Consider the following 23,594-nt stretch of genomic DNA (forward strand, 5'->3'; position numbering starts at 1 on the left):
TATCACTTAAAAAATAGACTGTATTTTTTGTATTCCTCCTAAGAATCTGGTCCAACTAAGAATCTGTATTCCACCTAAGAATCAAGATCATATTTTCTCTCATGTTTTCTTGTAGAATTTTATGCGTTTTATGTGTTTTTAACTTTTAGGCCCAAGATTACTTTGAATGAATTATTTCCTAAGGTATGGCCAATAATGAGATTCATTTATTTGTACTTGTTTTTTTAAGCCAGCACCATTTGCTAAAGTCTACCTCTAAAGTACCTTGACATACCTGATAATTTTAAGAGCTGAAGTTTTCTTTTTTTCAGTTATGTCAGAATATCTTCTTCTAAAGGATGTGACAAATTTTTGTGTACCATTTTTAAAAATTAGAAAAGTATTGAAAATGTACCCAAAGTACAATGAATAATTGTACAGTACTGTTTATAATAGCAAAAACTGAAAGCTAAATATCTACCAGTAGAAAGTAAGTTAAATAAACTATGGCACATTCATATAGTATAATATTGCAGCCCCTAAGAACCCGAATGTTGATCTATATATATAAACAGGGAAAGATATTCACAATATGTTTTAAAGGAACACATATGGATCACAAATAGAATGTCTTATATTCTAATTTGCAAAAATGGAAGCAATAAAAATTATAATCATTTAAGGTAGGTAGAGAAATGAAGAATATAGAATATCCTTTAATAATATTGTGTGTTCACACTTAGTATATATACTGATTTTAGCAACTTTTCTGGAGGAAGAAAGAGTCAGGGGGAGAGGAAGAGAGAGTAATCTTAAGCAGGCTCAATATCCAGCACAGAGTCTGATGCAGGGCTCAATCCCATGACCCATAAGATCACGACTTGAGCTGAAACCAAGAGCTGGACGATTAACCAACTGAGTCACCCAGGCACCCCTTTATGTTTCTCTTTCCAATAATATAGATGACCTTTAAAATCAGGGAAAAACACTTCTTTACAAAAAAGAATCATGTACTTGTTGTGCCAAATTAAGAATTCCTCATACATGTGGCTTCACATATCAATGTATGATAGTCTCACCTGGAATGCATTTAGGTAGAAACCTAGACACCAGCTGAAATCTGGTTTGCTCAAGCTAGAGAGACCCACAAAAGGCTTACTGAAGAAAAGGAGGCATTTGAAGCTTCATTTCCATTAAAATGCAAATTGGAATTAAGGTTACCCATCTGGTGATGCATCTCATTTTCCCCCAATGCTCTTTCTAACCAAATAAGAGCTAATTTCTATTTTTGAATTCTTTAATGATGTAACTGCTCACAGTTATAAGAATATGTAATAGGCTCTATTTTTCTATCAATAGCCCAGATAGATGCATCTGATCACTCACATGGCCATATGGTGTGATGAGACACGAATCTACTTTTAAAAGTTTTATTTTCCCAGAATATATTCTGCCTTCAGCTGCATGTACATCATCACTCAGCTTTTTGGAGGTGTCTCTCAGAACTTTGGCTAAAGCCAGAACAAAGCTAGACCGGAATATTCCATGAAGATAAGGTTCTGTATCACCTAGCACTATGCCAGAGTCCCAGCAGCCACAATAAAATGTCTATTGAGAATATGAACTGGAGAAGAACAGAATTCTTGATTTAAGAACCAGGGTCATGTGTATACTGATGATCAAAGAAAAGAATGTCTTAACTTTGGGGGTCCTTTTATGATGTGAAAATTAGAATCCTTAGCATTATCTTATTTACCACATGACAGACCTTATGCCTCCTGTTTCCCCCCCCCCCAGAATATCTATCTATCTATCTATCTATCTATCTATTTATCATCTGTCTATCTAACATTGAGGTTAGTATTTCCTCCTGGTTTTCTGAATGTGAGGAAACTGACACCTGGGTAGAAAGTATCCGAATGTAGACTCTTCCCAGGTTTTCCTGGGTTTAAAGTCCTGTGCATTCACTTACCTCCTCCTTCCTGTAGGTCCTCAGCCCCAGGAGCTCACCATCTCCCACTCCAACCTTATTCCAAGAAAATAGCCAAGAAATGGCTTAATATGAAACTGTATATACATACAGTGCAATGGCCCAAAATGTTTTAATCACATTTTATAAAAAATAATGTGTAGAAAAATGTGTAGAAAGACCACAAAACTAAGGAAAGTGAATCTGGTCACTGCCTAATTGTAGGCAACTCAGAAAGAGCTTATACTACGAAGCAATTAGCTGATTCAATGAGTACTGATTGCATACTTACCATGTATCGGGCACATGGTAAATATATCACATTCGCACTTATACTCAGTGCAAGAAATTTGTTGGTGATGGCTTAAACACATATTGAGTTATTTGATGTCAAGAAACTTATGGGTAGATAAGAAGGCTCAGTTATTGCATATGAAAATACATGTAAAATAAGTAATATACTTATATTTTTCAAATGATGTATTCATCTGACTGGATTCACACAATATCTAGGATGAGAGAAACAGGTGTTGGCCTGTTTTCCCAACAAAGAAACTGAGGCTCAGAAGGTCAAGGACTGTTTCTAACTAATAAATATGTGGTCTTAATTTTCTGAATCTTAGGTGTTCCTGCAACTTATTTTAAGGCTTTGTTTGGACAAGTTCATATTCTTGTTTTAAGAGAGGTCGAATTATGTATGCCAAAACAGACAAGCAAATGAATAATGAGCTTGGCAGAATCTCCCTTTCTTAGAATGGGTGTAGCAAGCTATAACATACAGTGCTTGAGGGCCATGGCAAAGCAGCCACGTTGTGATTACCCCTGCTCAGAACTGTTGGGGGAAAGGCAGACAGACACCGGCCTGGCACATGGGAGGCCCTCTTTCTTAATTTGAAAACCTTATAAAAAACCCAAAGAGCTACGTCCAGTCTGATCCTTGCAAATGCCTACTCTGTTTATGAGTAGAAAGAGAACCCAGATGCTACAGCCCTGTTTGAGAATGGTTTTGGGGAAGTATCAGAGTGCTGTCATGCTTTGAGCCCAAGCAGTGGCTGGAATGACCAGTCAAAATGGATCCCATGGTGGACACTGTTGACCTAAGTTCCAAGAAGTTCATGGAGCTTCTGTTCTCTCATGGATGTCACAATTCAGGGGAAAAAGCAGGTGTAGGGGAATATATGGGAACTAGAAAGGTCAGGTAAGGTGGCACCAGGTGGACATCCTGCTAACAGAGTTGAACAGTTTGGGGAAGGGGTGAGAAGAGCTCTCCAGGAGTCATTAATAAAGATAAAAATTGTTTCTAGAGAAATGTTAATGTCAAGATATGATGACTAAGTATTAATAACATCATAACTCGATCTTGTGCCTCTTACCACCATTTTCTCTTTTTAAATTTTTGGTTATTTGCTTCCTCTCCAATGCTTAAATTCCAGAATACAGATTCATTTTGGCCAGTTGAACCAAAAACCCAATTTACTGGTGTGAAATCAGAAACAGAAGATCTTTTTTGAGAATAGTTTATTCAGGGTAGCAATATCTGCTCGTCTTTATGACCTTGCTTCCAATATTCTCCATTTATTCATCAGTCACGAAGACATAAGCACCAGGTGATGTGCTGAGCACCATGGGGGGGGATCCAAAGTGAATGAGAGCCAGCTGTCTGGTCCTCCCTAGGTTTGCAAATGAGCAGAACACACACATGACACAGGCTCTCATGATGAGTCAGGGACTGAGCCCAGTGCCAAGACTCTCCCTATTAAGAATAAGGGAAGAAAGGTACAGTGGTATGGAATTTGAGCTGAAACCTAAAGAATGGGAAAAATATGATAGTCTAAGGAATGGAGAAGGATTTTAGTTCAGGAAGTGGTCAAAAAGGATGGAGTTCTTTTCCCGAAGCAGTGAGTTTTCTGGTTTGGGTAAAGGTCTAGGAAAGGAAATGGCAAGACATAAGAGTAATGGGTAAGCTGCAGCCAAATTATGGATGGCTTCAGGTGTCAGGCTGAGGAATTTTACCAAGCAGTCCTTTTAAAAGCAAAGGACTTTTGCTGAAGGCAGATGCAAACAAGACTGGGTTTGTAACGATTAACTAGTATATTGGATGAATTGAAATGGAGGAATGTTGCAGGGAGAGGGACCAGTGAGGTGGGAGGATATTGCAATAGATCAGAGGAAAGATCACATGAGCCTGAGCTAAGAAAGGTGAGCTCATTAGCTATTGGAGAATTAAAATCAGTGGGCCTTGGGGGATGATAACATGCAGAGGATGACGGAGAAGGAAGAGTCACTGATCAGCCAAGAGGGAATAAGTCAGAAAAGGAGCATGTCTGGGAAACAGCACAGTGGTTTCAGCTTGGAACATGTGTTAATTTACCAGGGCTGCCATAACAAAATATCACCCAGGACGTGGCTTTAACAACAATTTTTTTTCCTGACAATTCTTCAAGCCATAAGTCCACGATCACAGAGTTGGGCAGGTTTGGTTTCTCCCGAGGCCTCTCTGCTTGGCTTGTAGATGGCTGCCTTCCGTCTGTGTCCTCACCTGGTCTCTCCTCTGTGAGTGTGCCCCTGGTATCTCTGTGTGTGTCCCAGTTTTCTCATCTTCTAAGGACACCAGAGTTAGATTGGATTAGGGCTCATCCTAATGGCCTCATTTTAAGTCAATCACTTCTTTAAAGCCTATGTCCCAATGCATTTTGAGGTTGGGCTCCTACCTAAGCAATTTGGGAGGAGAACTCAGTCCATAACAGGACCTGAAGTTTGAAGTGCCTGTGGATATTCCAGAGAAACTGTCTAGTAGACAGTTTGTAGTATCAACTGGAGCTCAAGGTAGAGGTCAAGGCTGGGGCCATAGAGGTGAGCAACATGAACCAAGATAGGAGCTGAGTTCAGGGGAGAAGATGAGAAGAGCTTGTTCTGGCGGTGATGGTAACAGAGATAATCATAAAGTAGCAATAGCTGCCGAATAGTACATTTTCCATATATTAGCACTGGGCTAGTTCTTCTGCATGCCTGGAACAACAATTCTGTAGGAGAGTGATTATTGTTGTTATCACTTCCCCTCATTTTACAGAAGACAAAGCTGAATCCTGGAAAGGTGAAGTGCTTTTCTAAGGTTTGTGAGCTATAAGTAGTAAAACAGAATAGAAACTTCAAGCAGGTCTGAATCTAAAGATGTGTGCCTGACTGTCTCCAGGGAGGGCGAGTAGAAGGGAAAGAGAAGCAAGTCAGGGGGCAGAATCAATATTTAGAAGCAAGGCAGAGGGAGAGGGAAAGGCTGGTCAGAAGACAGAGTAGCCAGGCAGAAATGGTGAGCTCAGAGACAATTTGGTTGTTGGGGCATAGACAATAAGGCCAAATGTGGCAGCAAGATGAGAAACAAAAGTATGCTGAGGGTGGGGACAGGGAGGTCGCCGGTAACCTTTGTGAGAGCTGGTTTTCTGGAGCGTTGGAGGCAGATGACAGATGGCCGTGTGTTGAGGAGAGAATGGGAAGTGAGAAGAGGAGGTGGCAAGCCTCGTCATCATGGGAAGGAACAGGAGAGAAAGTGCTCTGGTGGGAAGGGAAAGCGGAATCAAGAGAAAGTTGTTTTTAGAATGGGACAGAGAGATTGCAAAACCTTGGGAGGCGGAGAGTGGGGGGAGCATCCTTTGAAGATAGGAGAGAAGAAATACTTTAATGAGCAAGGCTCCGGAAGAAGTTGGGCTGGTAGGAATGGACTTAAGTTTGAAAATGGCTTTAAAAAGCAACAGGGACTCTTCCTCTGAGACAAGAGGGGTTAATTAAGGATGGGTGATGACATGGAGCCCCAAGGTTGGCTAAGTTAGAATGAGACAAGCCAAAATACAATAACTAGAATAGAAGCTGAAGAAAGTTATCAGCACAAAAGATGAGTTCCTAAGCTGCAAGCTGTATTAATGGAGAAAAGGTTCTCTTTTCTCCGTCTATGTCTTGGGCTAATTCTGAGACTAGGGCAAAGCTGAACCAGAGAGTGGACTGAAAGTGCTTTTGTTGAAAGAATTATTGGCCTAGGATCAATAAATATTTGCATGTAGACATTGAGAAACATTTCCAATGAGCTAATATTGATAGAATGGCCTCTCTGTGCAAAGCATGATAAATTCTTGGGAGAGTGATTTTACATAGGTTTCCCCAGCTTGGCTTCCTGTGTAAATTAATCCTGTTTTAGCCTCTGACATAACACAGAAGCAAATGTGGAACCTGGATTAGTTAGGAATGGTTCCATGCTGGTCCCTGGTCTTCTCAACACTGTCTTTACAGATATTTATAATTTGTCAGGGTTGGCAAATCCTATAGTAAAGGGACTCCACCTCTAGCAATCTGGCTTGGCAACATGAGAGCCAATTAATTAGGAGGTGATTTAATGACCTGCTTTTAAATCATCCACATGATGTAACAGAGGATTCTGGGCTTTTCAAAGTGATAGGTGTTGTCTGGGGTAAATGCAGGTATGAGTATTTAACCATGTGGGAGTGAGGAGGACGCAGATCTCCGCTGTTCTATGGCCCTTTCCCAGGCTCCCACAAGAGCAGTCACTAGTGGTTGGAGCATTGTTCTGGTCATGTTTGGGTGCTTGCTTTGTGGGCAACGAGAATGGCCTATTTCTTCCAAGGAAGTCTCCTGCTGGTGTGGGAAGAGATTGGCTTCAGTGGCCAGGTCTATACGAAGTGGATGTTCAGATGGTGAAGCAGAGGAAGGTTTGTACAGATGTCACAAAGTCGGGTGGACCACATAAAAAAACCAAAAGGGAGTCTGGCTAAGGCTGTCACGATTTTCCCCAGGGGCTGGCAATAGCTCACTGGCATTTGCTTCCTTGAGGGCATCTGAGAGTTGGCTTCTTAAGTACTTAGAAGCAAATTAGTGCTGTGGAACTTGGCTCAAGGATTCCTGGGTCTGGCATTCCAAGCTGCACCATAATTAACCCAGGGAAGACTTGACAGCCAAAACCTGAGCTTCCAGAGAAAACATCAGACATATTTCCCTCATCTTTCAGTCTCCACACACCTTTGGCAATTTTAAGTAGGCATTGTTTTAAAAGGACAAATGATACAACATGAATTTCAAGAAAATTCAGCATGGCTTCTCTGGGAGGTAGGGTGGGGAATGCAGGTACCTAGAGAAACATTCTCCAAAATAAGATCCTTATGGAATATACAATACACAGTTTAAAAGGAAAGTTCTGCTTTTTAAAAGGAAAGACCAGCGATATTTAGAGGCCATGATTCTCGCCCAGGTGAAAAGGAAGAAGAAACCAATTGCACGCCCCTGTGACCCTTTGTTCCCGAATAGCCCAGGCTTGGACAGAGGAGGAGCCCTGTCTGTGTTTGCTGAATGAAGGAGTGAATGAACTTCTCTCTCTTTCTCCCTTTCCTAATCACCAGTCCACCAGGTTGTCTGAACTGACTACTTGGCACATATTTTTGAAATGCCTTATATTAACAAACACAGGTTCAATATATCTGAAAGGCATTTAAATGAAAATTAAAACCTTATAGTCAATTAATATAGGGTGGGATAAGGTGGTGGCATCGGAGAGATAGTTACACCAGAAACTTAAGACTAAGGAATGCTACTAATATTGAATGCAAAACACAACTGAGTCACCTATCAGTCAAATTAAAAAAAAAAAAAAAGAAGAAGATGGATTCATGAGATCTTATTTTTAAGAAGTGTGCCATTTCACAAAGAGAAACATTTTCCAAGTACCAAGAGGAATTTGGTATAAGAATTATTATGTAACAACCAGCTATAAATATGGCTATTTTTAACTTTGCTTCTTAGTAAAAATGCTGAATATGCTCTTAGGTTACAGTGATGTGAAGGAACTTTAAAGGAAATTTAGTGGTAAAGTCTGATCTGTCTTTCAGGAGTGAGTGGCATTCCTTTAGGTGACATTTCTTCCAGGAATTAACCTGGGATGGCAGGGAGGACTAAGCCCCCAATGAACAGAGAGCACAACTAAGGACGCTCACTTTATCCCAATACGAGTTTGTGTATATGTGGGGGGTGGGCAACAATTTGAACTGTTCAACTGGTATCTTGAAATACTACTTGTTAAAACAAGCATGGGTATATTATGATATATGTTATTTAACAACAGCAACAGAGTCACAGTAGTATTTGTATGATGAAATCTCTACAGAAATTTCTTTACTTAACAGGACAAGTCAGGCTACACCCCCAGAACTTCTGATAATTATATTTATTCTCTGCTGACATTGGTAATGATTGGAAGGCAGAATCTGAAAACTCTCTCAAATATGTTTTTTTGTTTTGTTTTGTTTTGTTTTGACCTGAACTGTTAATAGGAACTATAAGGTCGACAATTCAAAATTAGAGGACCCCAAGTTGAAAAGCAGACATTGTACACTGAGAAAGGATCCCCAAGTCCTTTGTCCCAAGCAGACAGGCAGGAAAGATGAGATCTTGTTGTTAAATGGATGCATCCCTCATCATTGCTCCTAAGCAAAGAAGCTTTATTCTAACCAATGCACAGATGCTGGCAAACCGAAGCATGCCTAGATTGGGAAACAGATAAGCTGTGACTTAACAGTCACTATTCTAGTTTAAAATCTATGTGATTCTGTGAAGGGTTTTGAATTTGCCTATAATAGTCTTTGCTGTCATTTTAATCTTCACACTAAAAATGGGGCTTTACATTTAATTACTTTGAGCCATGGCCAGGGTTGAAGAAGAGAATAGGGTTTCAAGCAGGGCAGAGATTCCCTCTGTTTGGTATGGGAACATTCCATTTAAATCCGGGGATGTGGGAGCAGCAGATTCTGCTGCTTTTCATTATGGGAGTAGTCCCACACTTTCACAACTCTTTGGTTCAGACTGTTACTGGGTGTCCCTGCCCCAGGCTTGCTATTGGTAAGATCCTTGGAAAATGCCCATTCCATATGCAAAACTCCCCAACGGTTTCCCCTCACACACTTGGAATAAAATCTACAGGCTCGTCCATGGTCCACAAGGCCCCACAGGGTCTGGCTCATGGCCGCCTCTCTCCTCCCTTTGCCACCCACTCCTAGTTGGCTCCTCTTCAGCCACAGTGGCCAACAGCTCCTCAGATGAGCCAAGTTTCCTCCCTCTCTGGCTCAGCTTTCTATCCGGAGCACTCTTCCCAGCTATCGACATGTCTCCATCCCCCACCTACAAGTACTGACTCAATTTTCACTTCCTCACTGTACCTTTCCTGACTGCCTATCTCTTCCACCTCACCAAGACTTGCTTTCTCCTTCAAGGCACTGTAACTAACATATAATCCATCCGTTTGGTGATTTGATTCATTGCCTATCTCTTCCCACTAGAATGTAAACTCCCCAAGGGTAGGAAACTCTTCTGTTGGGTTCATCTTTATGCTCTCATTATCTAGACAAGTACCTGATCCAGAGTAGGTGCCAATAATTTATTTGGGAAAAAATAAGTCACTACCTGCTATCCTTGTTCATCTACGGATGATAAAAGGCAATAACAATCTGTGGGTTTTTCTCAACTATATTGAAGTCATGGGTAATGTCAATTAGAATATGAGGTCAAAATTAAAATAATGAGGATAATTATGTGACTCTGAGATAATTTCGTCTAAAAGCAAAGGCAGAGCTTGTACCTCCTCAGCTCTAACAATTAGATATCTCCACTGGACTCTCAAATTTTAAAAATTACTCAAGGGCCCTCATTAGCATCTAAAATATTGTGACTTGCCCAAGGTCATAGCAAGTTGTTGGTAAGTTATTGGCAATGTGTTTGGACTGGAATCCTGGGTGTCGTGCCTCCCATGTTGGTGCTCTGGATGGGATATGAACAGTTTCCCATGGAGTCTACTCACAAGCCAGCTCTGCCCATGTTATTTTCTTAGAGGCCGATAGATAGAGCTGTTATTTACTAAGCATGTACCACGTCTGTGTTGAGCAGTTTTCCTAAATGTGTTAAGATTCTTAAAACAGCCTTTGGGATGGGCACCGTTACCCTCATTTACTAAAGAAAAAGGGGTACAGAGAGTTTGAGTAACTTGCTCAAAAGCTCATGACTAGTGAGTGTGAGAGTTAGGATTTTCACCCATGTTTTCCTGCTTCAAAGACTATGTTCTTTGTCATACCTTACTGCCATGACACCCAGTGCCTTGTCTTGACTCATCTACTAAGAGACTATGACCTGGAGTGGTGGTCATTTAAAATTATTTCAATGATGGAACCTGTCCCCTAAGTAGGCTGGTTACAGAAAGCACTGCCTCTTCAATCCACTGCTTTCTAAACCCCAGGGAGGTCAGGAGACAATGTAGAAAAAAGATGCCTGGTAAGGTGGGAGAGCTCCTTTAGAGCAGGATGAACTCTTCAGCTCAAGTTATTTCTACAGTCACCCAAATCCCCTTAATTTTCCACAGCTTTTCTACCTCCTTCCTTTGTTCATCCTCCTCTTTTACACACACTATATATTATTTATGTCACAATGATCTGGAAGTCTTTCTAAGAATCACATTTTCTGGCTATTTTTAAGGACTACATGATCTTCTCTTTCACACAAGTTGCCTCTCTGAGGATTGGCAGATGGAGAACATTTCAAGCAGTGGTCACAAATGTTTAGAATCTATAAAGGTCATATCTATTGCCTAATGAATATTTGGTTTCTGATAATGGACTTGTGACAAACACCTATCATTTAAATACTAATTACTATGATTTATATTGAATTCTCATTGGCTGCCTCACCAGTTGATGTTCCAGAAAGTCCCTGCTGAGTGAAAGACACAGAATCATGTCTGGCATTGAGATGTTAAAAGGAAAACAGTACACTTTGTTCTTTTGGCGTATTCCCATTGAACTGACAAATCTGTTGAGCTGGAGAAGCTTTGTTTAAGTAAGGAATAAGGAATGATTTAGTTCCTGTGACAATCTAAATATGTTATTTCCAAGATGGGCCAGGAGGGAGATGTCTGACCTCTTTTTTCTAAAGGGAAGAAGTGTATCTTGGTGAGAACGGCATCAACTTTATGAGAAGAAAGAATTTTTAATTCCAGTGTCCCTGTTCATTATTATTATTGCTGTTGTAAGTAACAATAAAAAAATACTATAGCTTACATCACACTTATAACCAATATTCTAGATGCTTGCCCGAATTACCTTATTTAATCATTGCAACAATTCTATGATGTATTATCATTAGGTATTATTAGTCATCTCTATTTTATAAGTGAGAAGACCAAAGCATTGATTGTGGATCAGTCAGGGTCCTGGCAGACAGCAGAACCGAATTCAGATGGTTCCAATAAGGAACATTTAATAAAAAGACTTATTTCAGGGGTGGAGCAAGGATAAGAGAACCAACAATGGCGGATGTGGCACTGAAGACTGCAGCCTCTGTAAACTATTACCAACTCTAGTGCTGAAAGGGCAAAAGGAGGAGACAGGGAACACTAGCATGTGGAGGAGGGCTTTGTGGTGGGAGCTGATGTCACAGACGCATGCTGTGACAGCCAGAAATGGGCCATAACATCAAGGAGGAAGTAGGGAGGAGTGCCTCAAACTCTCTCTCTTCTTCCCCAGATCTCTCATCCATGCCTTGTGCTGATGAGATCCCATGGGAAGCCAGAGGGCAAGAGAGGAGGAGGAGGATGGTTTGCAGATCAGATTTCCTGGGCACAAACAACTTAGAGGATGAGGAAAATGAATTGAGGGTTGGACACCCTGAAGCAGAATAGACCGTACCTAAAATTCGGTTTGAATGTTAAGACTAATGATACCACATATATACTAAGAGGGTATGAAAAGGGTTAACTAATATAAGGAGGCTTTCTGGGAGAGCATGGGTGTCCCAAGCAGGTCCAAAAATGGCTTGAGAGAGCAGAGAAAGGAGATGAGCATGGTATTTTTATGGTTTGGTGGTGGGGCCAGAGTGAGGACCCCATGCGTGGTTTAAATTTCCAGCCAGTCCCACAGAAGACAGCACCCAGGCTTTCTGGTCATCTTGCCCAAATGTAGGGCAGAAGGAGAAGAGGGAGGGGGTGGAGTTTTAAAAGTTCAGATTCTTTGTTATAAGGCATCAGAAGTGATTAAACAACAGAGAGAAACTCAGTGTTGTGCCCTAAATCGCTTAACCAGTAAGTGACAAAGCTGGATTTTCAACCCAAGTCAGTCTTTGGCCAAAACCCATGCTATTTACTACCATGTTAACTGGCTTTGTTTTCTTGAGCCAATGTCTTCAGCCCTCTGAGCCTTGGTTTTCTCACCAATAAAATGGAAATCACATCTCTCTGTCTGTTCCATGGCAGGTGATCCATTAATGACAATGATTTATGTTAGCCCTTTTATTTCTGTTGGTGCTTGTTCTTGCTGACATTACTTCCCACTCATATCTTGCCTATCTCCATCAGAGTTGGATACCCTGGTATTCTAGTGTCTCTTTAAGAAAAGTCTGGCACATATTTTGCTCCTATTTCCCCAAGGAAAATATACTTGGGTACCAAACTATTACCTTTTTCTCAAGATAAAGCTGAGAAGAATCATCTTGCCGAGTGAATCAAAAGACCACTGTAACATCCATCTTCCTGGTGAGCTTCAGAAAGGAGGCCGCAAAGCTTCAGTTATTCAGACACCACAGCAATGGGACTGAGGAGCTGAGAAGGGAAAGGGACCCCAGTCTATCCTTGGCTATCCACTTTGAAATATTGTCTTTCTAAGATGTTAGGTAAGAAAAGGTGGGCAATTTTCCCCCAGTGATCCTAGAATATCATGTGATTCTAGAATTCTCTGTTTCTCTAATACTACTCCAGCTTACACATCTCATGGGCTATAAGGTGTTTTGCACATAATCACTTCTTAATTCATCTTTGTTGAATTAAAATGAACACAAAGACTGATTGTGAACCAATGTCCTATCAACTAAGCCACCAAGGGCTATGTGTTTTTTCTTTTGTTTTTGTTTTTTTACAATGAGTCTAACAAGATTAATTTTAAAAATAAAGGGTGTTTCAGAAAGTATTTTGCTAGCAGCCATCTTTTCACATGTGGGAACTGAAACAACTTCTGAAAAATTCCAGGTCCCTAGACTGAATGCATATGAATAATGTATTAATCAGGTGATGACATCACCCCATGGCCTAGAACTGGGTAGGTAAGGGGTCTGCAAATGCCCATTGTTTTCAGCCAAGGGCCTAAAGATGTAAGACAAAAATTATTCTCAAAAAGCTGTGATAGGAACTTTACTGGGAATTTTAAAAATCATTGGGGAAAAAAAAAAAAATCCTGGCCTTTGTGGTTTAGCCAGCAGCCCTGTTGTGGATGAGAACAGATGCTACTCCGGCTAAGTAAAAAGCACAACATGAGCCTTTTTCTTTCTGCTTTTTAAACCAGAAAACACCATCCATGGCAGGCCAAAACAAGACAGGTGGCATCCATTCGAATTGGAAATGAGGCACAGAGATAATAGATTGTGGGATCCACTGTGGCTGGCCTCAAGGGAGTGGCTCCGGTCAGAGGGCTCATTGTTTTTCTCTTTTAATGAGCAGACTCTATAAAATGTACAGCTCCTGATGCCACTTTGATTCCCTAAATTTTATTAATCATTCTTTTGTGTGCTCTCATTTGCACAATTTACTTTTGATGAACCACGAGTGTTCATCAGGACTGGACAGGGCAGCCTTTCACAGAGATCCTGGGTTTTCGGTGAAGCAACAAGGAAAGAAGCGGTTCTATGTGGGGTGATTCCCAAGGAGTCTGGGAAGTTCTGAAAGCACCTCTGTCACCTCCTTGGCACAGTCCCTTAGAGTCCAAGAACCTTTGGAGCTGGGGGAGTTGGCATTTACAGACAAAGAAAGCCAGAGGATCCTTAGCTGTCTTCCGACTGGGAAAAGCAGAACTGTGTAAAATTCGTGAGCAGGTGGTGGTCCTTTCCTAGCCTCCATCAATGACCTGTCTTCTTTCTGCCATCCTAGGTTGATGTCCACAGTAATGCCTTCCTGGTCTCTTGCTTCATGTGAAGTGGGGTGGGGAGAGTTGGGGGAACAAGTTCCAAGTTTCAAATTTCCACCCTTTAACATTGTTCCTCATCTTTATGTACACAACCCCAACAAATATACACCCACACTTGCTGGCGCTCTGAGTTCACAGAGGGGTTCCCCCGTTGAAGGAAAGCTTTCACTTAAAACATTAATGCCTCTTTATGGTGTCTGCTTTCTAGCCTTGGTAATGGTGACTCTGATATTTTCAGAGCATCCTCTGTGCTCATAACCAAAGCAGGGTGAAGTGGATTTTAGTTATCAAGAAAGAACAGGTTTTGAAACTATTTGGAAATAAGGAGTATCTTTCTGTTTCTCAGAGCCCCACAAATGAAGCCCTAAGGACTTGGTGTTAGACAGTGTGGCCCCTTGAAAGAAAAATGGGAGCTGCTATGTATTAAGAAGCTCAAGATTTTCATACTTTTGATCTCGTAGCTGTAGCTCTAAGTGATCTAGCCTGAAGAGGAAATATTCAGAAATGCAGACAAAGCTTTATGTGTAAATATGTTTGTTTCAATAGTGTTTTTCAACTAGGAAAATAATTATTCTAAGTGCTAGCAAATAATCCCTTTAAGAGAGAAAACTGCTTTTGGTTAGGGTCACAACTTCTGGGGTAGTTATGGATATAAAGATGAAGCCATCAGGTGATGGACAGCAATAGACCAAGAGGAACTCAACTTCTGTGCCTATGATGATTATGGGAATCCGGGGGTCAAGAAAAAGTGACAATAGAACAAAGAGGGGGAAGAAATGTGAATTAGGAACAGAGCATCTGAAGGGGGGGTGCAGAAGAGCTATGTAGACACATCTGGGCTTGGGTACCTGGCTGGCTCAGTCAGTGGAGCATGCGACTCTTGATCTTGGGGTTGTGAGTTTTAGCCCCATGTTGAATGTAGAGATTACTAAAAAAATAATAATCATAAATTAAAAAAAAAAAAAACAAAGAGGCAATGACCTGAGCCGAAATCAAGAGTCAGGCTTATGGGTTAAGTTGAGGGAATATGTAGCCATTAAGTATCAATCTGTATGTTGAAGGGGAGAGAAAGAAGGGGAAAAAGGAGACAAGTTGGATGGGGAAGATAAAAATATCTACCTGGGTTCCTCCTTGGGCAGAGCTCTAAGGCTTAAGCAGAACCGTGTTCACAGAGAACTTTTAGAGCCTTGCTACCCAAAGCATGTGCTGGGGTCATCAGCATCAGCCTCATCTAGGAGCATTTGGACCCATGCAAGACCTCATGAACCAAGATCTGCATTTTAACAAGATCCCAGGTTGATTTGTGTGCACACTGAAGTATGGGAAGTGCTGCCCTGAGAGACCCAGGGTATCCAAGAGAGTGAGAAAGAGCAGCATACCCCTACATCTGCCTAGAGTATTGCTCTGGGTTGGGACCCAGTACCAGAGGGGCCAACCAGGGCCTTGGATCTCATGAAGAGTGAACAGTAGAGCACAGTCCTCCAGTGATTTTTTAGAACCTGGAAACCCGTTAAATGGACTAAGAGAAAAATATGCAGAGAAGACTTCAGAACAAACATAAGGTATGCTGGGAGGTCTCAAAAATAATACTGAGCTTTGGAGAAAGGAAGGATCTTATGTCACATACAAAACCTCTTTGGGTTCATACTGTCAACAGGACCACTGGAAAGGCCTTGGGAAGACTGGGTGGCAGGTGCAGCTAGTATGATCTTCGTGAGAAGCCATATATGTAGACAAAGGAATATTATATTGCCTATAATATTGTTCTTAAAATATGCTCAGAAAAAAAGCTAGAAATGAAATGCTTGAATTTTTAAAAAGATTCATTTATTTATTTAAAGACTTATTATTTATAAATAATAAAGATTATTTATTATTTGAGAGAGAGAGAGTACACAAGCTGGGGGAGGGATAGAGGGAGAAGGAGAGAGAGAATCTCAACCAGACTCCCTGTTGAGCGCAGAGCCTCACTTGACGCCCCATCCCATGACCCTGAGGCAATGACCTGAGCCGAAATCAAGAGTCAAATGCTAACCACTGAGCCATCCAGGTGCCCCTTAGTTTCTAAAATTTTCTTTGGTAAATCTAGCTGCTATACTTCTGAGGTACTGGCAATCTTCTATCTTGTGATCATGGTTATTCTATTTTTTGACTGGGGTTCTTCATTTCTTTATGTACATACATGTTTTATATGCTCTTCTGGGTATGTTATCTTTCATAATAAATTTTTGTTTCAATGTTCTTACTTCTCAAACATGGTGAAACAGTTTTTACTAATTAAAAAAATCATCTATTTATCCTGTTCCTTCTTTTCCCTCCTCTCCCCCACAAATGTTATGATATGAGTAAAAAATGTATTCCAATTATGGGTGAAGCAATTAATGCTCAAAAGTTGAGTAACTTGTCCATGATTACAGACCTGGCAAGTGGTAAAACTGAGTTGAGCCGGAGTCTGCAGACCCTAATGTCTGTGGTCCTAACCACTGTAAAATGCCTGTAAAGACAAAAAAAACCTCCAAAAACAAAAAACCCAACAAAACTCCACCCCCCCCCAAAATCTAACCACAATCTGGACACTTACATAAATGGTTGTCCTTAGAGCAAGGGATGGTTGAATCACTCTGACAATGGAATAGTGAGCAAAAAGTTTTTTAAAAGAGAACAGAAGGAATCAATAGACACCAACACTGAGATGTCACATGTGTGGGGGAAATTATCTGACAAGGATTCTAAAGTAGCCATCACAAAAATGCTGTGAATTTGCTTGAAACAATGAAAAAGTCTCAGCAAGGAAAAAAAAAATGAACCAAATAAAAATTTTAGAAACCAAAATACAATTTAAAAAAACTGAAAATGTAACGGGGTTCAGTAGAATGGAGAGGGCAAAGAAGGAACCCATGAACTTGAAGATAGAATAGGAATGATCCAATCTGAGCAACAGAGAAAATATAGGCTAAAAAATGTAAAATGAACAGAACCTTTCAGGGTTCTGTGGGACTATTACAAAGGATCTGGCATTCATGTCATCAGAGTCTCAGTGAGGAGAAAGAGGGTAAGATGGAGGGTAAGATGGAAAAAATACCCAGAGAAATCATGGCTGAAAACTACCCCAAATTGACAAAAAATGAGAAACATCCAAAGAAATCAACACTAAGACATAATCAAACATCAGAAAACCAAAAGCAAAAACAAAGAATCTTGAAAAGCAACAAACGAGAAATGCCATTTTACCAATACAGGGAAAACAGTTTGAATGACAGTAGATTCCTCATCAGAAACAGGGGAGGGGGTAGGAAAGGGGCAGAAAGAAGTAGCAAAACATTTTTCAAGAACTGAAAGAAAAGAACTGTCAACCACAAATTTTATATCCTGTGAAATTATCCTTGAGGAAGAGAAGGATTCTTCGATGAAGGAAAACCAAGAGAATCTGTCGTTAACAAACCTACCTGGAAAACATGGCTAAAGAAAGTTCTTAAAACAGAAAGGAATAAATTCTAGAACATCTGGAAGGAAGAGAGAAAAAAGCAGGAGTAAAAATATGAATAAATAAAATAGACTTTCCTTTAGTTTTCTAAATTATATTTGTTAGTCAAAGCAAAAGGCATAACATTGTCTGAGGTGGATTGCAATGTATGTGGGGGAAATATTTGAGACAATTATATTGTAAATCATGGCAGTAGGTGGGGAGGACAAGGGGACTTAAAGGGAGGTAAGATTTCTACACTTCACTCAAACTGGTGATATACTGGTGCCAGGAGATCTTTGTGGTGATCCGTATCTTGATTGTGCTACTGCTTACAGGAATGTATACATATGATAAAATGGAACAAAACTATACATACAATGTATCAGTGTCAACTTCCTGGTTTTAATATCATGATAGAGTTAAGCAAGATGTAACAGCTGAGGTAATGAGGTCAAGGGTACATGGGAACTATCTGTCATATCTTTGCAATTGCTTGTGAATCTGCAACTACTTCAAAATACAAGGTCGAGAGAGAGAGAGAGAATGAGCAGAGGACTACAATTCTCATGTTTTTACAGTTGTAGTTGTTTGACTTTAGGCTGTCTAGGAAAAGCCCAAGTGCTTTTACAACGTCTGAGTTCAGTTCTGGCTGGACAGAGACTACACTACCCGAACTGAGACATCTGTGGTCAGCCTCAAACAAGAGGATGTTGTGCCTGAAACACATGTTGGTTTCCTGTGCCCTTTCAAGGGAATCAATACATTGATTTCCATTTACCCAGCCCTATGTGGTCAGGAGCTGGTTTATTGAGAGATGCCCATTCTTTCTCTGTATCAAAAGACAGGGAGGGGGCTGATTGGGAGGCGCACACAGTTTTCCTAGAGAACAGGTCACGAGACAGAGCCCTTTGGAATTTCCTCTTCCACTGTGCCCACCGTCTAGCCCACCCACCATCTAGCCCGTCTGGCTAATGTGCACAGACGTACGTAAGCTCAGACCCTCTGTAATCCGTCTCAGCTCTGCCTTCAAACTATACTTCGTGTTTCTACACTTCTTTGTCCATTGCCTTCTTCCTCATCTGAGTTACCTCGTTGTCCTTGTGAACCACTTCAATATTCCCTTCTCCATCTCCTTCTTCTGTCTTACACCCTTCAAGTGCATTCTCCGCATGTCAGAGTGAAATTCTGACAGCGTATGTCAGGTCATGCTGCACTCCTGCTGAGCACCTCTAACTGCTCCCCCTAGCACGTGGCATAAAGTGTGCACTTATTACACTAGCCTGCAGGATCCTGCATGACCTGGCCCCTGCCTCTTTTTCCGACTTTATCTCAGAGATTCATTTTGTCTTAGGTACAGTGGCCACTTTTCTGTTCCTTCACTGTCCAGCTATTCACATGAGAAGGCCTCACCCCTCTCCTTGGAATAGGTTTCTTGCTGTTTTTTATGCTGCTCGTCCTTTCTGAATGTGGGCACCCCAGCGGGAAAATCCCACATCTGAGTGGCCTTCCTTGACCTCCTGCCTACAGCAGCTTCCACCCCACTGACTGCCCATTGCATCAGCCTCGTCATTTTCTCCAAGCATTTCTTATGCTTTCTAGTGATCCTAGCTGTTTTCTTGTTTCTTGTCTGTCAGTCTCCCAGAAAGTCGGCTATATGAGGGCAGGGACTCTGCAATCCCAGTCACCGTAACAGCCCCAACTCAATACATATGGATCCAAAAAGTGAATGAATAAATGAATGAATGAAGAATGGCAGACTAGGAGACCTGGCAGGGTCCTTCTTTCCCCAAGACAAGAAACCCCCTGGGGACACATGGAAGATGCCATGGAGAGAAGATAATGACAGAAATCTGACCTGTGTCTATAGCACCTTGGAGTTTATAGAGTATTTTGAATTATCCTGCCCTCATTTAACTAATAAGAAGAAGTGCTTCCGGGGCACCTGGGTGGCTCAGTGGGTTAAGCCGCTGCCTTTGGCTCAGGTCATGATCTCAGAGTCCTGGGATCGAGTCCTGCATCGGGCTCTCTGCTCAGCGGAGAGCCTGCTTCCCTTTCTCTCTCTCTGCCTGCCTCTCCATCTACTTGTGATTTCTCTCTGTCAAATAAATAAATAAAATCTTTAAAAAAAAAAAAAAGAATCTCTAAAAAAAAAGAAGAAGTGCTTCCTGGGGGTCACACGGCTTGTAGCAGCCAAGAGCCTCGATTCTGGGAGTACAGTTTAGCTTGCCAGCACACAGGCGTCTGGCAGAGGGCTTTGGAACAAGTGTCCCCACCGCTGCCAACTGAGCAGTTGTCACTGCTCACCCAGCTACACCAACCCTGTCACCTGAATCTCTGGCAAACCTGAGGAAGAATTCCCCAGGGAGAGAAATGACCTCAAGAAGCAATGGAGACATGCTGGAGGGATGTGGAGAGAAGAGAGGAAGAAGCAGGAACATAGGTGGTAAATAAACAAATGGAAGCATTTTTAAAACTAAGCTTGGGTCCTGGAGGCTTCTCTGCACCAAGCCCTCACATGCGCTCATGCATTCCACAGAATAATCAGAGCAGGACCTGGTTTCTGCCCCTGGAGAGCCTCATGGTGCCAAGAACACAAAGGGGTGCCCATGGTGCTGGATGGTGCTCATATATGGTTCTCTGTTTCCTCTGTCCTTCTGCAAAGATTGCATAAGGGTGAAAGAACTTCAAAAGGGTCTCTTTGTTGTTGTTCTTCTCCTGTTTCAAAAGAGTCATAGTATTCAAGTGACTAACAATCCCAGTCTCCAAAAAGCATCCATTTGAGTGAGAATGTTACCACAGAAATTCCACTTGCATATACCTTTAATCATGTGGCAAATTACCTTATTAACCACCAGGGAGTCTAGTCTTATTACTTAATTAAACCATCTCTTTCTTTTTTTCTTATTAAAACCACATGGGTTGAAACTTCTGTGTGGTTTTAGACTCTTTTACTCGTTCTTGGGATGTCTGTGTAATAATGGCTGCATGAAAGAATTTCTGTTATTTTGTGTTGATAACTAAAGGGTTTGCTAGATGAACTAAAAGGGAGGGAGGCATGGTAGAGATAGTCTGGATAGGCTCACCCTGGCCAGTGATGTAACAGCCACTTGGGTGGTATGAAAGTCTGAGATGTGTACCCGTCACTTACTGCTTCTCTCGCCAAAACATCTGGAATACAAAATCCTGTCATTAGACAGCCCACATGTTAGAAAAACAAAAGAAGAGAGGAGGGGGAAAAAAAAAAAGAAAGAAAGAAAGAAAGAAAAAACCTCAGTCCCCCAAAATGGCTGGATAAAGCCTCATTATTACTGGTAGGAAATTAGACATTTAAGGTTATACTTCAAAGCAACTATTTTTATTACAAGAGGCTCAACATTTTGATTTATTGGGCAGCAGAACAAGATTGTGACAAATATTTCCACCTCAAAGAACAGACAAATCAGGCCTCTGAGAAGTCATATATTAAGTAGTTTAAAAATAAAGTTTGCTGCAACAATAGTCATAATGATGGAAACTGCATGCTTTTGGTCATAGCCCCAAATAAATGACTGCTTTAGCATACTTGCCAAGAAGAAGAAATAAGTTCATCTTGTGGAAATTTCCTTCTAATCAAAGGAAAGTACTAAAATTTTATAAAGCAAAACGGCTGAAATTGTGAGTAAGTCTGTGCTACCTTTCTTCTAGGGTCACCACCAAGTGGGCCTGTTTACAATCCTATATCTCTGTCTGAGCTGCACCATTCAAGAGAGATGTTAAGAATGTAGTTTGGGTTCTGAGGAATGTATAAAGATAATTAAAGAATAAAACATAGGGTTTTGAGACAAAGCTGAAAAATTTAGAATATTCAGCCTTGTTAAACACACACACACACACACACACACACACACACACACACACACACACAAAACCTAGAGGGTTAGGTTATTACCCATTTTAAGCAGAAGTGGTATGCTGCCTTGACCAGTGATCACCTTAATGTTACCTTCTCTGTCTGGAATATGACCTTTTTTCTTAAGACTTGGGCAGTTCTGAATAGTTAAGATAAAGTCAGAGGAAGGCTTCAGGCTGAGTGTGCACAACTGAAACTGGAAAATGAACTTCTTGGACAGGCTGTAAAGCTATCTTCTCTATAGGTCTCCGAATAAAGAAGCGCTTGTCTGCCCAGGTATGGAAACAGAGTTTCGTGGAAGGACCAGAGGCTGTAGATAAGAGGCTCATAGCTTGGGAGTCTAGTCTCAGCTCCTCTGTTAATGAACTCTGTGACTTCTGGCCAAATCACTGAACTTCTCTGGGTCTTGGTTTCTCAACCATAAAGTAAGACTGGACTAGGAAATCTAAAAGACTTCATGCATCAGATTTCAATTCTAAGAGGAAGGCAGAATGACCAGAGAAGAGCAAGAAGGTCCTTCTTTATTTTATTCTTATAACTCTACTTGCTTGGGAGGTAAGTTTAAGCATATGTGCACAGGTGTGTGTGTGTGTGTGTGTGTGTGTGTGTGTGTGTGTGTGTATGTTTGTGGGCGTGGTCGAAGTGGAGGAAAGGGAATGGAGACTGTATGCTCCATAAGTATGTTCATAAAACTGTAGGTGTAGTTTGAACTTAGGTAAATTACTTTCCCCTTTAAATGCTATGTAAAGAAATTCTAAAGATGAACACTTTGTAAATGGAATAATTACTGCCACATGTATTTGTTTTGTAAACACACATTTTTATTAGTTGGGGGCCTGCTGTAAGTCTGAATGCCATGGTGAGTTCCATCAATATGTGTATGAATTAGCTTCCAGGTGGCATCGCCCTGAACGCTTCCCCAATCCTTCCTAAGAAATGAGATGATGGAGCTTCAACAAAGTGGGCTGGAAATGCTGCTGGATTCTGATGTATATTTTAAGTCACCCAAAGATAAGTAAATCTTGCTCAGTACCCTCTTTCCCCTTCCTTTGAATGGCTCTTCACTGAGTACAGCATTGCTAGCACTTCATAAAGGCACAGAGAATCTTGAGGAGACAGTGTCCTGGGAGTGGGGAGAGAGGAGGAAAGCCGACCCAGTGCTATCGTGCCCTCCAATGGTTCCCCCAGACTCATCAGCTGACAATGACTGGGCTCCCAACTCCGGACTTGAAGACATTTGGAAAATGTTCATAAACATGTTCAGAATCCCATGGTGTAAGTAAAACATTTTTATAAGATTATAAAATAAAGAAAACTGGCACACATTTTGTTTGGACAAGTGTGCCGGCGATTTCTTTTCCTAAGGTGAGGGACTCTTAAACAAGTCTTAGTAATTGCTCTGAGGGAATTTGGCCTCTTAATTTTTGAAAACATAATAAAATACATGCAAATCTCTAAACCTTGTAGATGACAGATCCTAAACCTCAGGCATATGTGGAAAAAATCTGAACGAAAGAGGACCCTGATCATGTTATAGTTTGAGAAACAGAATTAAAACAGAGACAATGGGATTCTTGCTTTGATCCTTGCTTATAGGGAAACATGAGAATTTGGGAGGATTTCTTCATCCAGAGAACTCCCACAGACTCCTCTAGGAGGTAAGTAGGACTAATCATTCATAAACCAGTTGTTTCCAGAGGAATGAAGCATAAAATGTCATTGTTGGGGCTTAATTCATATTAATTGCCACTATTAAAAGTTCAAAGCTTAAAAGCAAAAAAGGGTGGGAAACAGAATTACTTTTTTGTGACTAGATACAATAGAAATTATACATAATTTCCCCCTTTCCCCTGTTTAAGAAATTTCCTAAAGCCCCAGGAAATGCCACCTCTGCTGGGATTCGCCCAAGGGCTGGGGAAGACAGCACGGAATTACCACTTGAGGAAGTTGTGGCTGGGACCTTCAGTTTTCCTCCTCTGGCTTTTGTTGACTAGTTTCAAAGGCATTCCTCTTAGTGGGGGCAACAACCCTGGTCTTGGAGCTCTTCTGAGGGAAGTTGGGAGAATGGGTGCTTTTCCTTCCAGGAAAAGAGAACAATAGGAGGAGATCAATTTAAGCGAGGAATAGTGGTACTCTGTTAACAGGCAGCCCTGGGTCTCTAGGTTTTCCTTTAATGACCAAGCCTGAGGAGGGGCAACAAGATCAAAGTTGCTTTAGGGCAAAATTGCTGACATTCCTGAAATAGCCCCATATTCCTCACATCTCAGTAAGCAAGAATCAAGTTCACTCACTTGTGAAGAGAACCCG

This window comes from Mustela nivalis (genome assembly GCF_964662115.1).
Source record: "Mustela nivalis genome assembly, chromosome: 3".
Classification (NCBI taxonomy): Eukaryota; Metazoa; Chordata; class Mammalia; order Carnivora; family Mustelidae; genus Mustela; species Mustela nivalis.